The sequence below is a fragment of the Lotus japonicus genome, chromosome 1 (assembly GCF_012489685.1).
Source record: "Lotus japonicus ecotype B-129 chromosome 1, LjGifu_v1.2".
NCBI classification, from domain to species: domain Eukaryota; kingdom Viridiplantae; phylum Streptophyta; class Magnoliopsida; order Fabales; family Fabaceae; genus Lotus; species Lotus japonicus.
In genome coordinates, this window is record NC_080041.1 from 24,397,130 (window position 1) to 24,413,603 (window position 16,474).

Sequence of the window (16,474 nt, forward strand, 5' to 3'; positions counted from 1 at the left end):
AGATTACTTCGAGTAACCTTAGTAAGTATCGATAGCTTAGTTTTCGATAGATTCTGATAGTATTTCTGTGGTTTTGCTCTAAAGGTGATTTTGAGGAATTCCCAGAGGAGCAAGCCTTTGATTGTGAACAAGTGTTAGGAGATCGTCCTGGAGAATCTACAGGTGAGGGCTTCTCACTGAATCTCTAGTTAATGCTTAGGGTCGATGTTTCGACATTGTTTACTGTTTATGCACTGGAATTGTGTGTGATTGGAAAATGTTTTCTGAGGCTTCGGCTGACAATGTAGATGATTCATCTACTGAATGTTTTTGAGATTGTCTTACATGCTATGTGCTATGTGGGTAATCTAGGATGTATGGTGCATGCTTTATATGCTAAGTGCTAAGTGTTTATGATGCGATTTATGGATATATGACATGTTGTTGATTGTGATGATTTAAATATGCTTTGCACTAGAAACTGAGATTCTGAATGGTGAGGATAGCGGGCAGGTCATGCCGATTTTATTTTGAGAGTTTTGGAGGAAGCTTGATAGGACGAATGAGATTCGGGCCTTGTTATGATGTTTATGGATCGAGACATTCTCTGGAGTCATTTGGGGATTTGGAGATCCCGAGAACTTATAGGATTTGCGATAAGACTAAAAGGATATTATTTTGAAAAGAAAACTCATAAGACATTAAACAACCTCTAAATCTTTAAGTAATGGCGTTAACCTCGAAAGGAAGCTTTGGATGCAAATCTTAGTTGTGGAAAGCGAGAAGTGTCGTCGGATCCCAAGTAATGAGAATGTTAAGAAGTTGTGAGTATGTTGATACTCCTGTGCTCTGGGAGCAGTTGGTTTAGCCATCCAAGGGATGAGCCGAGAAGCTTCACTGAGGCGTGAGACCTTGTGAATGCGGGATACTCCACTGAGGCGTGAGACCTTGTGGAAAGCATGGATCTTCACTGAGGCGTGAGACCTTGTGATGAGCATGAAACTTCACTGAAGCGTGAGACTTCGTGCAAGTGTGTAAATTCACTGAGGCGAGAGACCTTGTGAAAGCATAAAACTTCACTGAAGCGTGAGACTTTGTGAATGTGTGAGACTCCACTGAAGCGTGAGACTTCGTGAGAGCATTGATGACTCGAAGAGTTATCGTGAGTGGTTGCACTCATTTTATGATTATTGTATTTTGTCGCAGAATCGACTTTCACCTTAGGGTAAGCTTTTAGAGACATTAATTTACCTAGAACACGTGGCGACGTGTCGAGTGAGGTCGAAGACGTTGTTTGGCTAATCACATTGCATTCATGCACACATAGGAGGTTAATACACGGCGTGATTACCGGACCTCGGTGGATTCCAAAATGGTCATAAGACCCGGATTTCCGCGTAAGAGCGCTGTTAGGTGACTCTTAGTAGTTGATCTGACTACCTGGTGGTGTAAGAGGCACGCGGGCCGAAATGGTCCCACCGTGGCTGGTGTTAGGGCTGATCCGTTTGATGTCCATCACGTTCCGGATTGCATATTGGTTGACTGGGTTAACCTGCATATCATTTCATGCGACATGCATACTGACTTAGTTGATGAGTGTGTTTGATACTTGTTAGTTCTACTTGATGCATGTTAACTGTGTTTTACTGTCGTTATATTCTTTGTAGAATAATGCAACCCTAGGATGTTATCCCTAGTTATAAGCCTAAGTGGCTAATCTTTTAATGGTATCTATTGGTGGTATTATTTATATAATTCTTTGGAGTTGACCCTCGCGTCTTCTGTGTGTGCTTTGGCGAACAAACGCCCTTTGTCAGATGTCTTTGGCGGGCTGATTCATGATGGTTCATCCTTCGGGAGGAACTAGGGTTGAGATGCAGGAACTGGAGCGTATCGCGGTTGCGAGAGGAGGACGGATGGTGTATGTAGACTAGGTCGTTCTGGATTTCGAATTTGGACGACGATCATGCTAGCATGTAGGATTGAGTGTTAGTGTGAGCTCCTCGAGATGGGATTAGTGTAGGAGTAGAGTCCTAGCTCTGAACATCATTTGTTCCTTTGGGAACAGGGTAGTTTCCCACCTATAGCTTTTTGTGTGGTTTCTTTACGGGAATCACAGGGAGTTGGTTGGACTTAGGAGGTCTTGTTTTAGGCCATCTGGGCTGACTTATTCTCAGTTTTGAGGGATGGTGTTGCGGACACTTCACCTTTTTATTTGGTTTGTACATATTGCCTACGGGCGTTACAGTTTTCTTTCCGTCACTGGAGGTTACTCGTGACGAGGTGGTTACTTACAGCGAGGGTTGTTTATATATTGTATTTTAGTTCTATTGCTTTTCGCATTCGGGTTTTATTCAATTCAGTCTTGTCGTAGTTATTATCAAAAAAAAAATATTCACGTTTTTCCGCATTAAGTTTACTTTTGGTTACTAAAGTGACGCCACCGAAATCGGGGTGTTACATTGTGGTATCAGAGCACGGTCGAGTCTTTCGGGAGTTGTTGGGGAATAGGTCTTCTGTGCTAGGTTGTGTGACTCTGCAAAGAGTGAAAATTGATTGTCTGCAAGCGATTTTTCGCTTAAAAATTGATTGAAGTTATTGCTTACTCATATTGTATAGTGATGCTAGATGCTATCTTATGATGAGTACTAACTGTTTGTCTAACTTAACAGAACATGGTGAACACTAACCAGTTAGCGGAGATGATGGCCACTATGGCCCAAGCGGTGACGGCACAAGCGAACGATAATGCTATGAGGCGTGCTGCTGAGGAGGCACGTGAACAGCATCAGCGCCAGAGGGAAGTAACTCTGGACCAAAACAAAGGCCTCAATGACTTCAGGAGGCAAAACCCACCAAAGTTCTCTGGTGGTACTGACCCAGACAAAGCGGATCTCTGGATTCAGGAAATCGAGAAGATATTCGGCGTACTACAAACTGCTGAGGGTGCCAAAGTGGGCATGGTGACTTATCTGCTACTCGGGGATGCTGAGTACTAGTGGAAGGGCACCAGAGGAATTATGGAAGACAATCACGAGGAGATTAGCTGGAACTCATTCCGGACCGCATTCTTGGAAAAGTATTTTCCAACAAGTGCTCGGGATGAGCGGGAGTCACAATTTCTGACACTCCGTCAGGGAGGTATGTCAGTGCCGGAATTTGCTTCGAAGCTGGAGTCCTTGGCGAAGCATTTCCAATTCTTTCATGATCACGTGAATGAGCGCTATATGTGCAAGCGTTTTGTTAATGGACTGAGGCCTGATATTGAGGACTCAGTGAGACCACTGGGAATCATGCGATTCCAATCGTTGGTCGAGAAAGCCACGGAAGTAGAGCTGATGAAGAACCGGAGATTAAACCGGGCTGGGACTGGAGGGCCGATGAGGTCGGGCTCTCAAAATTTTCAGAGCAGAGAGAAATTTCAGAGCAGGGGGCCGTATCAGCGTCCTGCTGGAAAAGGATTTACTTCAGGATCTTACAGACCCATGACGGGTACTGCTGGAGGTTCCGGAGATCAGACTTTGAAGAAGGAGATGACCTGTTTCAGATGTGGGGAGCCGGGGCATTATGCTAATGCTTGTCCCGACAAGAGGCCCAAGTGCTTTAATTGTAACAAAATGGGGCATAATGCTGGTCAGTGCAGAGCACCCAAGACGGAGCCAACCGTGAACACTGCTCGTGGAAAGCGTCCTGCTGCTAAAGCAAGAGTTTACACCATGGACGGTGAGAGAGCTGAGGGGTTTGTCAGAGGAGAGCGCAAGAACGATGGTAACCTTCTAACCATTCCTTCTCATTTCAGTATAATATATTCCATTACTCTCGTAGCGTGTGCAAACACACCTAACTTATTTATACTGTCTAAGCTTTGACCTTATAGTTATTACGCCTATTAACACCTTATTTGACCGTAGCTCGTATTTTAGCTATAGAAATTACACGAGGTTTAGAATAACACGGTAAACCTAGAAAGTAGTTTTGCACCAATGCGTTTAACAAGAAGTTAGAAGCTGAAGATTGAATCTTAGAGAGATTCCTTATGGGTAGTATACGTGTTATGATGAGGGTGTGTAGTTCCGTAGCGGAATCATTTAAGGATTTAACATCAGGATATTGTGACTACTGGATGATAGGAACTCATTGACTGTTCCAGTGGGTTTTTCTAAATTTCACCTTCGATAGATTAGGCTTGATCAACTTAATATTGAGGGGGTGATATTCGGAATCAGAGCTGGCTATGGACTTTGATAGAAGGATTGGTAAGATTAACTTGATTGGATCCAGGATTAGTCGAGTTGGGAGGAAATGTTCGCATTAAGTATTAGTTTTCTTGCGAAGGAGTTATAGATTGAAGAAATGGATATTCATTTAAGAGGTATTGAAGAATTAACGGACATTAGAGGTCCAAACTTGGTAAAGGTTTAGGTTTTAGGTCTATGAATTGTTGTCTTAAGTTTCTAGGACTCAAAGTTGGTCAGAATTTGATTGAGAGATTAAGAAGTTGATGGACGAGATGGTGATCAAGTTACAGAAAAGGGGAGTGTTAGTATTAAGATGAACACTTGAGGTTGTCATATCTGGACAAGTTGCTTAAAGTCTAAGAGTGAATGAAACTTGTTATGGATTTCGGTGATACAAGCTAGAGATTAGCAAGTGAATTTTGCTAAGTGGAATGAGAATCTTAGGGTAAAGATCGACTTCGGAAGCTGAAGATCATATTTGAGTAAGAGTTTTAGTGGTGTCATCATTGACGATTGTAGTTAAACCTCGGCAAGTTGAAAGATGTTATGTCTGTTGAGACGCCGTCGAACCAGCATTGGGGCTAGAAGAGTGAAACAATCGAAGAGAAAGTAGAGTGTTTTAGTGAAAATTATTTGGAATAAAGACACGGACGGTGTTATGTGAGAGTTAGAGGAAAAGATCAAGGAATAATATCCAGAACTATTACTGACCCTTAAGTTTCGAGGACGAAACTTTCTTTTTGGAGGGTAGTAATGTAAGACCCAAGATTTTAAGCTTAGGATCAGTGGAAGAGATTTCCATTTACGATTAGGGTTGATGTATTGTGAAGGGAAACCTGAACTAGAGTTTACCAAATGAAATAAATTTATGAAGGAGAAAGTTCAGGAAAAGTCAAAGGATTACATCATGATCGATAAAAGTTATAGTACGATCGTTATACGCTTAACCTAGGTCAGAAACCCTAGTATATAGCTAATTTTCACTTTTAGGCACGATGGAAGTTAATTCCAAAAATCTTCAGAGAAATGTTAGAACTTCTCTTTTTCCATATATCAAAATCGTTTCGAGGCGAAACTCTAGGATCTACGAACGTCCGATTCCAATCATCGGAAGTTTGCCGAAACCGAATCCCTGGTATTTCAAAACCCTAGAATTTCTTGACAATGAAGACTTTTTCTATTCAGAGCTTCAAATGAATATTCCACACGCGTACACCCATTTCTCTTGATGATTTCAATCTTTCTTCAGAAGGAAGTTTTCTATTCCGACATTCGATGCAAAAAGCAACTTATCGGGTAAAATAGTTTTACACCGACTATGCATTAGTTGCCAAAAATACAAGGAGACCTCTTTATAGTTTTGGAATTCTTTTGCCAAAACATATCTATTAATTCATGGAGAATGAAGTCGGAAAAATCAGATTCGCGAAACATTCATTTTCCCGCGAATTTCCAACCTTTATATATAGCAAAGAAAGGAAGAAAAACACAAATTCTCCTCCATTTTCTCTCCCAAAACCGCGGCCAAGAACAAGGAAGAAGGAAGAAGAGTTTTCTTCATCGTTTGCTTGATCGTCGATCAATCAGTTGCTACTTCAAGGCTTCGAGGTATAGTCGCTAATCCTTACCTCTGATCGCTTTTTCCATAGCTTTTCTGTAGAGTTTTCTGAGCGGATAGTTTATGGGTTTTTGCAAAACTATCCTGAATCTTTCATTTCTGATTCTAAACCTCTTCCTTATGTGCCCAAGATCACTTCTGCCGGGTTAGATTTTCCGTTATGTCGCCGGAATTCCGCCGGAATCAATTTTAGCCTAAAATACCCATTTTTGGAGTTTTTGGAGTAAAGCTTCAACCTTTAGGCTGAAAACTATCGCCTTAGCTTAGTGCTAGTAGGATTAGTTGTCATAAACGCCGTTGGTGACGTCCCTGCAAAATTTGGTTTTTGGGATTTCAGTTTTGAAATTTCTAAGTTAAAAATCATGACCAAAATACCCCTGCGACAGTTTTTGATCCGATAATTTTTCCGAGTTCAGAATACCCTTAGTTACGGCTTATGAAAGCATAGGAACCAAGTTTGATCGAAGAAAAACCGAGCCCCATAATTGCACAAAGTGGCCGAGCCCTATTAGGGGGGAGGAGGAAAATTTCCTTTTCCGAAAACTTGTCTTTTCGCGCTAGATTATCGTACCTTAGAGTATAGATTACTTCGAGTAACCTTAGTAAGTATCGATAGCTTAGTTTTCGATAGATTCTGATAGTATTTCTGTGGTTTTGCTCTAAAGGTGATTTTGAGGAATTCCCAGAGGAGCAAGCCTTTGATTGTGAACAAGTGTTAGGAGATCGTCCTGGAGAATCTACAGGTGAGGGCTTCTCACTGAATCTCTAGTTAATGCTTAGGGTCGATGTTTCGACATTGTTTACTGTTTATGCACTGGAATTGTGTGTGATTGGAAAATGTTTTCTGAGGCTTCGGCTGACAATGTAGATGATTCATCTACTGAATGTTTTTGAGATTGTCTTACATGCTATGTGCTATGTGGGTAATCTAGGATGTGTGGTGCATGCTTTATATGCTAAGTGCTAAGTGTTTATGATGCGATTTATGGATATATGACATGTTGTTGATTGTGATGATTTAAATATGCTTTGCACTAGAAACTGAGATTCTGAATGGTGAGGATAGCGGGCAGGTCATGCCGATTTTATTTTGAGAGTTTTGGAGGAAGCTTGATAGGACGAATGAGATTCGGGCCTTGTTATGATGTTTATGGATCGAGACATTCTCTGGAGTCATTTGGGGATTTGGAGATCCCGAGAACTTATAGGATTTGCGATAAGACTAAAAGGATATTATTTTGAAAAGAAAACTCATAAGACATTAAACAACCTCTAAATCTTTAAGTAATGGCGTTAACCTCGAAAGGAAGCTTTGGATGCAAATCTTAGTTGTGGAAAGCGAGAAGTGTCGTCGGATCCCAAGTAATGAGAATGTTAAGAAGTTGTGAGTATGTTGATACTCCTGTGCTCTGGGAGCAGTTGGTTTAGCCATCCAAGGGATGAGCCGAGAAGCTTCACTGAGGCGTGAGACCTTGTGAATGCGGGATACTCCACTGAGGCGTGAGACCTTGTGGAAAGCATGGATCTTCACTGAGGCGTGAGACCTTGTGATGAGCATGAAACTTCACTGAAGCGTGAGACTTCGTGCAAGTGTGTAAATTCACTGAGGCGAGAGACCTTGTGAAAGCATAAAACTTCACTGAAGCGTGAGACTTTGTGAATGTGTGAGACTCCACTGAAGCGTGAGACTTCGTGAGAGCATTGATGACTCGAAGAGTTATCGTGAGTGGTTGCACTCATTTTATGATTATTGTATTTTGTCGCAGAATCGACTTTCACCTTAGGGTAAGCTTTTAGAGACATTAATTTACCTAGAACACGTGGCGACGTGTCGAGTGAGGTCGAAGACGTTGTTTGGCTAATCACATTGCATTCATGCACACATAGGAGGTTAATACACGGCGTGATTACCGGACCTCGGTGGATTCCAAAATGGTCATAAGACCCGGATTTCCGCGTAAGAGCGTTGTTAGGTGACTCTTAGTAGTTGATCTGACTACCTGGTGGTGTAAGAGGCACGCGGGCCGAAATGGTCCCACCGTGGCTGGTGTTAGGGCTGATCCGTTTGATGTCCATCACGTTCCGGATTGCATATTGGTTGACTGGGTTAACCTGCATATCATTTCATGCGACATGCATACTGACTTAGTTGATGAGTGTGTTTGATACTTGTTAGTTCTACTTGATGCATGTTTTACTGTCGTTATATTCTTTGTGGAATAATGCAACCCTAGGATGTTATCCCTAGTTATAAGCCTAAGTGGCTAATCTTTTAATGGTATCTATTGGTGGTATTATTTATATAATTCTTTGGAGTTGACCCTCGCGTCTTCTGTGTGTGCTTTGGCGAACAAACGCCCTTTGTCAGATGTCTTTGGTGGGCTGATTCATGATGGTTCATCCTTCGGGAGGAACTAGGGTTGAGATGCAGGAACTGGAGCGTATCGCGGTTGCGAGAGGAGGACGGATGGTGTATGTAGACTAGGTCATTCTGGATTTCGAATTCGGACGACGATCATGCTAGCATGTAGGATTGAGTGTTAGTGTGAGCTCCTCGAGATGGGATTAGTGTAGGAGTAGAGTCCTAGCTCTGAACATCATTTGTTCCTTTGGGAACAGGGTAGTTTCCCACCTATAGCTTTTTGTGTGGTTTCTTTACGGGAATCACAGGGAGTTGGTTGGACTTAGGAGGTCTGGTTTTAGGCCATCTGTGTAAGATCAAGTTTTGATCTAGTAGTACAACTCTATGTTTTGATGATTACAAGTTAACCTTTTGATATGAACAATTGTGGTACTCTAACGTGTTTTTCTGAGTGTGCTATTTACAGGCTCTGACCTCAACTCAATCTCACACAAATCAGAAGCACTGTGTATAAAGAGTGACCCAAGCAACGCTTTCGCATTCACCATGTTCAGTATGAACAGTGGAAAAGCTTCAGAAGTTCTGAAGTTATACAAACTCTGATGTGGACTCAGTCGCTAGAAGTTCTGAAGATCCAGAAGTTCTGATAACCAAGAAACACTGAAGGTTCAGATGTTCTGATGGTGTAGAAGACTCTGAAGATCCAGAAGCTGAATAGTGGAAACTCTGAAGTCCAGAAGCAAGAAACTCTGAAGGCCATGTTCTTCCCTCTGAGTTCAGAATCAGAAGATACAATGGTCAGAGGATCTGTGCCTTCCCTCTGACTCTGATCAACCGGCTTCACAAGTTCCAATATGAAGCATTCCCCTGATCAGAAGTCTCCTAGGTTTAAAGGTCGCGTCGCTATCCAAGTACAAAAGCTACTGTACCTTCCTGACGACCTACCTAACGTTCTCAGCCACAGCAGAAGCTGGATTTTCCAGAACTGCCCTCCAACGGTAGCATTTCCCATGCATCGCTCAACCCTAATCCTTGGAGTATATAAAGAGGCTGAAGACTGAAAGAAACGGTTAGAAGCAATACATACGCGCAAGACATATTTAAAATCTTCTAAGTTTTCTTTCATCTGAAATTCATTGAGTTTACTATTAGCTTTTTAGAAGCAAATCTCTTGTAAACAATTCTTTGATAAACAGTTTGTTTAGTTCCTTTAGGAGATCAAGGTTGATCGGATCCTAGAGAAGACTAAGAGAGTGAATCTTAGTGTGAGCTAAGTCAGTGTAATTGTTAGTCACTTGTAGGTTTCAAGTGCAGTTGTAACTCTTACCTGATTAGTGGATTGCCTTCATTCTAAGAAGGAAGAAATCACCTTAACGGGTGGACTGGAGTAGCTTGAGTGATTTATCAAGTGAACCAGGATAAAATCCTTGTGTGCTTTTCTATCTCTTTTCTTTAGCACTTAAGTTCTCGAAAGATTTGTCTAAATCTTTAAGGTTGAAGTTTTATATTGAAAACGTTATTCAAACCCCTCCTTTCTACCGTTTTTCATACCTTCAATTGGTATCAGAGCGCAAGTTCTGATTACCACACCTAACAGTGTTCAGTGATCCGGGCCGGTGTGAAAAACAATGGCTGCCACCACCAGTGAAACTCAAAGAGATGGTTACAATGCAAAGCCTCCTATGTTCGACGGTCAAAGGTTCGAATATTGGAAAGATAGACTGGAAAGTTTCTTTCTGGGTTTCGATGCAGATCTCTGGGATATTATTGTGGATGGCTACGAGCGTCCAGTTGATGCAGATGGCAAGAAGATCCCAAGGTCAGAGATGACTGCAGATCAAAAGAAGCTGTACTCACAACATCACAAAGCAAGAGCAATTCTTCTAAGTGCTATTTCCTATGAAGAGTACCAGAAGATTACAGATCGTGAGTTTGCAAAAGGCATTTTTGAATCTCTGAAGATGTCTCATGAAGGAAACAAGAAAGTCAAAGAATCAAAGGCATTGTCTTTGATCCAAAAGTATGAATCCTTCATCATGGAGCCAAATGAGTCCATTGAAGAAATGTTCTCCAGATTTCAATTGCTTGTAGCTGGCATACGACCTCTCAACAAGAGCTACACAACAAAAGATCATGTCATAAGGGTCATCAGGTGTCTTCCTGAAAGTTGGATGCCTTTGGTGACTTCAATAGAGCTCACGAGAGACGTTGAGAATATGAGTTTAGAAGAACTCATCAGCATTTTGAAATGCCATGAGCTGAAGCGCTCAGAGATGCAAGATCTGAGGAAAAAGTCCATAGCCTTGAAATCCAAATCTGAAAAGGCTAAGGTTGAGAAGTCAAAAGCTCTTCAAGCTGAAGAAGAGGAATCTGAAGAAGCATCAGAAGATTCTGATGAAGATGAGCTGACTCTGATCTCCAAGAGACTCAACCGCATCTGGAAGCACAGGCAGAGCAAGTTCAAAGGCTCTGGAAAGGCAAAAGGAAAGTATGAGTCCTCAGGCCAGAAGAAGTCTTCAATCAAGGAAGTCACATGTTTTGAGTGCAAAGAATCTGGGCACTACAAAAGTGATTGTCCAAAGTTGAAGAAAGACAAGAAGCCAAAGAAGCACTTCAAGACGAAGAAGAGTCTGATGGTGACATTTGATGAATCAGAGTCAGAGGATGTTGACTCTGATGGTGAAGTCCAAGGACTCATGGTGATTGTCAAAGACAAGGAAGCAGAGTCAAAGGAAGCTGTTGACTCTGACTCAGAATCAGAAGGAGATCCTAACTCAAACGATGAAAATGAGGTATTCGCTTCTTTCTCTACCTCTGAACTGTAACATGCATTGTCTGATATTATGGATAAGTATAACTCCTTATTGTCTAAGCATAAGAAGCTTAAAAAGAACTTATCTGCTGTTTCCAAGACTCCTTCTGAACATGAGAAAATTATTTCTGATTTGAAAAATGATAATCATGCCTTGATCAATTCTAACTCTGTGCTTAAGAACCAAATTGGTAAGTTAGAAGAAATTGTTGCATGTGATGCCTCTGATTGTAGAAATGAATCTAAGTATGAAAAGTCTTTTCAAAGATTCCTAGCTAAAAGCGTGGATAGAAGCTTAATGGCTTCAATGATCTATGGCGTAAGCAGAAATGGAATGCATGGCATTGGCTATTCTAAACCAATTAGAAATGAGCCCTCAGTGTCTAAAGCTAAATCCTTGTATGAATGCTTTGTTCCCTCTGGTACCATATTGCCTGATCCTGTACCTGCTAAAGTTGCTAAACATCCTCTTAAAAAGGGATCTTTCTCTATGTCTAAATATCATGCAAAAATTCCTTTACATTATCATGTTGAGAAACCCAAAGTTGTCAGAACTTCTGGGGTAACTAACAAGAGAGGACCCAGAAAGTGGGTACCTAAGGACAAGATTATCTATGTTGCAGATATCCTTGATAACTCCACTGAAACACCAATCATGGTATCTGGACAGTGGATGCTCGCGTCACATGACGGGAGAAAGGCGTATGTTCCGAGAGCTGAAACTTAAGCCTGGAGGCGAAGTTGGCTTTGGAGGAAATGAAAAGGGTAAAATTGTTGGTACTGGTACTATTTGTGTAGATAGTAGTCCATGCATTGATAATGTGTTATTGGTAGACGGCTTAACACATAACTTATTGTCTATAAGTCAATTAGCTGACAAGGGTTATGATGTTATATTCAATCAAAAGTCCTGCCGGGCTGTAAGTCAGATCGATGGCTCTGTTCTGTTTAACAGCAAGAGGAAGAACAACATCTATAAGATCAGACTATCTGAGTTGGAGGCTCAGAATGTGAAGTGCCTTCTGTCTGTTAATGAAGAGCAGTGGGTATGGCATAGACGGTTAAGGCATGCCAGTATGAGAAAGATTTCTCAGCTGAGCAAGCTAAACCTTGTCAGGGGCTTACCCAATCTGAAGTTCGCTTCAGACGCTCTTTGTGAAGCATGTCAGAAAGGCAAATTCACAAAAGTCCCTTTCAAGGCAAAGAATGTTGTCTCAACCTCAAGGCCGTTGGAACTTCTGCATATCGATCTTTTTGGACCAGTTAAAACTGAGTCTATAGGTGGCAAGAGATATGGGATGGTTATCGTTGATGACTATAGCCGCTGGACATGGGTAAAGTTTCTAACCCGCAAGGATGAGTCTCATGCTGTGTTCTCTACCTTCATTGCTCAAGTGCAAAACGAGAAGGCTTGTAGGATTGTGCGTGTCAGAAGTGACCATGGTGGAGAGTTTGAGAATGATAAGTTTGAGAGTCTGTTTGATTCCTATGGAATTGCACATGATTTCTCTTGTCCCAGAACTCCTCAACAAAATGGTGTTGTTGAGAGGAAGAACAGAACTCTTCAGGAGATGGCTAGAACCATGCTCCAAGAAACTGGCATGGCTAAGCACTTTTGGGCAGAGGCAGTAAATACAGCATGTTACATTCAGAACAGAATCTCTGTGAGACCAATTCTGAATAAGACTCCTTATGAATTGTGGAAGAACATAAAACCCAACATTTCCTATTTTCATCCTTTTGGCTGTGTTTGTTATGTTCTCAATACTAAGGATAGATTGCATAAATTTGATGCTAAGTCTTCTAAGTGTCTATTACTCGGTTACTCTGAGAGATCTAAAGGTTTTAGATTTTATAATACTGATGCTAAGACTATTGAAGAATCTATTCATGTTAGATTTGATGATAAGCTTGACTCTGACCAGTCAAAGCTAGTTGAAAAGTTTGCAGATTTAAGCATTAATATTTCTGACAAAGGCAAAGCTCCAGAGGAAGATGAGCCAGAGGAAGATGAACCAGAGGAAGAAGCTGGTCCCTCTAACTCACAAACTCTGAAGAAGAGCAGAATCACTGCAGCTCACCCTAAGGAATTGATTCTGGGCAACAAAGACGAACCAGTCAGAACCAGATCTGCTTTCAGACCCTCTGAAGAGACCTTGCTCAGTCTGAAAGGATTGGTGTCCTTAATTGAACCCAAGTCCATAGATGAAGCCCTTCAGGACAAGGATAGGATTCTGGCCATGGAAGAAGAACTGAATCAATTTTCCAAGAACGATGTTTGGAGCTTAGTGAAGAAGCCTGAGAATGTCCATGTTATTGGAACGAAGTGGGTATTCAGAAACAAGCTGAATGAGAAAGGAGATGTAGTCAGAAACAAGGCAAGGCTAGTTGCTCAAGGCTACAGCCAGCAGGAAGGAATAGACTACACTGAAACATTTGTTCCAGTAGCAAGACTGGAGGCAATCAGACTGTTGATCTCTTTCTCAGTAAATCACAACATAGTTCTACATCAGATGGACGTAAAGAGCGCCTTCCTAAATGGTTATATCTCAGAGGAAGTCTATGTTCATCAACCCCCAGGTTTCGAAGATGAGAAGAAACCAGACCATGTGTTCAAATTGAAGAAATCACTCTACGGTCTGAAGCAAGCTCCCAGAGCATGGTATGAGAGACTTAGCTCATTCCTTCTGGAGAATGAGTTTGTAAGGGGTAAAGTAGATACAACTCTTTTTTGCAAGACTTATAAAGATGATATCTTAATTGTGCAAATTTATGTTGATGATATTATATTTGGTTCTGCTAATCAATCTCTATGCAAAGAATTTTCTGAGATGTTGCAGGCTGAATTTGAGATGAGTATGATGGGAGAATTAAAGTACTTTCTGGGAATACAAGTTGATCAAACACCAGAAGGAACATATATCCATCAGAGCAAGTACACTAAAGAACTTCTGAAGAAGTTCAATATGCTGGAATCTACAGTGGCCAAGACTCCAATGCATCCTACATGCATTCTGGAGAAAGAAGATAAAAGTGGTAAAGTATGTCAGAAGCTCTATCGTGGCATGATAGGTTCACTTCTATACTTAACTGCATCTAGGCCAGACATATTATTTAGTGTTCACTTATGTGCTCGTTTCCAATCAGATCCAAGGGAAACCCGCTTAACTGCTGTTAAGAGGATCCTAAGGTATCTGAAAGGCACCACTAACCTTGGCTTGATGTATAAGAAAACATCAGAGTATAAGCTTTCAGGTTATTGTGATGCTGATTATGCTGGAGATAGAACAGAGAGAAAAAGTACTTCTGGAAATTGTCAATTTCTGGGAAGCAATCTAGTCTCATGGGCAAGCAAGAGGCAATCAACCATTGCACTATCAACTGCAGAGGCAGAATATATCTCAGCAGCAATATGCAGCACTCAGATGCTCTGGATGAAACATCAGCTGGAGGATTATCAGATCCTTGAGAGCAATATCCCAATCTATTGTGATAACACTGCTGCAATCTCATTGAGTAAGAATCCTATCTTGCATTCAAGGGCAAAGCACATTGAGGTAAAGTATCACTTTATTAGAGATTATGTACAGAAGGGCGTACTTCTTCTGAAGTTTGTTGATACTGACCATCAATGGGCAGATATCTTTACAAAGCCCTTAGCAGAGGATAGATTTAATTTTATTCTGAAAAATCTGAACATGGACTTTTGTCCAGAGTGAAGATGGATCAGAACCTCTGACTATGATACTTCTTGATCAGAAGATGTCTAGTCCAGAAGGTAACTCAATCAGAGTGTGTGTACCCACTGGTACTGACTCTGAAGCTGAGACAGCAACACGTGTGTCAGTATTTCTGATGCATAGTTCCTTGTGCCTGTGTGACAGTCTGTTATGATTGCGTGTAGATGTGCTTCTCTCCTGTGTGTGATTTTTGTATTTTACTGTTACTATCTATCTTTAATTTTCAACCGTTGATCTTAAAGTGCTTTTTGAATCAACAACGGTTATTTGATAAAACCCACTATACACACACGTTCTCTTTCACTTCCGGTTTTTACTCTCGCACTCTCTCTGTTTTTCAAAACCGCTTACTCTCGATTTCTCTCTCGATCTCTCTTCATCTTTCAACCTTCATCTTCTACCTCAAACCTTCAACCACTTCAAAAATGGTGAGACAAACCAGAAGATCTACTGCAGATGCACCTCAGTTCCCTCACATGGTAGTTGGTCTGGCAACGGGTCAAAGGGGCCCTGAGAATCCGACACAAGAACAAGTTCAAGCTCAAGAACAGAGTGTTCCAATTGCAGAACGGGGCTGTGCCGTTCACTGTGTATATCCTCCTGAGGAACTCCAAGTCCTGGCAGAATGGAGATTCAACCTCGACAACCTGGCTACAAATGGGTATGATCTTCGTCCTGAAGTCCAAGCTCAAGGTTGGGGAAATTACTTCAACAGACTTCGAGGACCGGTGTATGATAGATTGGTCAAGGAATTCTGGAAGCATGCCGAATGCGACGATACTCAGGTGGTATCGTACATCCTCGGCAGAAAGATCATCATCACGGAGAAGTCCTTCGTGAACTTGCTGGGTGCAGACACTGCTTATGGGTTTCGTTTCCAACTCACGGAATCGAAGCTGAAACCCAACACCAAGGATATAATCAATCAGGCCCTGTACACCACCTTCAAACCGGGCAAGACGAGTTACAAGGTGATGGACCTTCACCCCAAACTCAGGATCTGGCACAAGATCCTGCTCCACTGCATAAACCAGAGACCGAAGGGCAGTTCTCCAGACTACATCAACTTCAACCAGAAGGTGATGTTGTTCTTCATCCAAGACCAGAAGAAGATCTGCCTTCCCTACTTCCTGTTCTCCTACTTGAAGGAATGCATCCGGAAGTCTCGCACCACTGCCTCCATCAAGTCTGCAATCAAATATATCCCTTTTGGGAGGCTGCTCTCAGACTTTCTCATTGAAAGCAACCTGGTGCAAGATTTGGTCAATGCTGGATGTGTAGAGGATCTGAGCACAATTGTCAGTCATGTCTTCACTGCAAACTCCCTGAAGAAGATGGGTTTGGTCCAGAAGAAGATTGCTCCTGCTCATGAAGACACATCTTCTGAGATCAGAAGCAGAAGGATGCCTCTGAACGACTACCCTCTGTGGACCCAGGCAGACAATCCTGACGCCATCAGATGCTATGTTGAAGACCTAAGGGCTCAAGGGTTCGAAATTGATCTTGATGATTTCGTCAGCAGACTACCGCCAGCTCCAGAGTTTCCTTCTCCTCCCAAGAAGAAAGCTCAGAGGAAGATGCTACTGGACGAATCTTCTGAGGAATCCGATGTCCCTCTGGTCAAGAAGACGAAGAGAAAGCCTGATGAAGGTGATGATAGTGATCATGAGGATGGTCCTCCCAAGAAGAAGAAGAAGACGGTCAGAATCGTGGTGAAGCCTACTC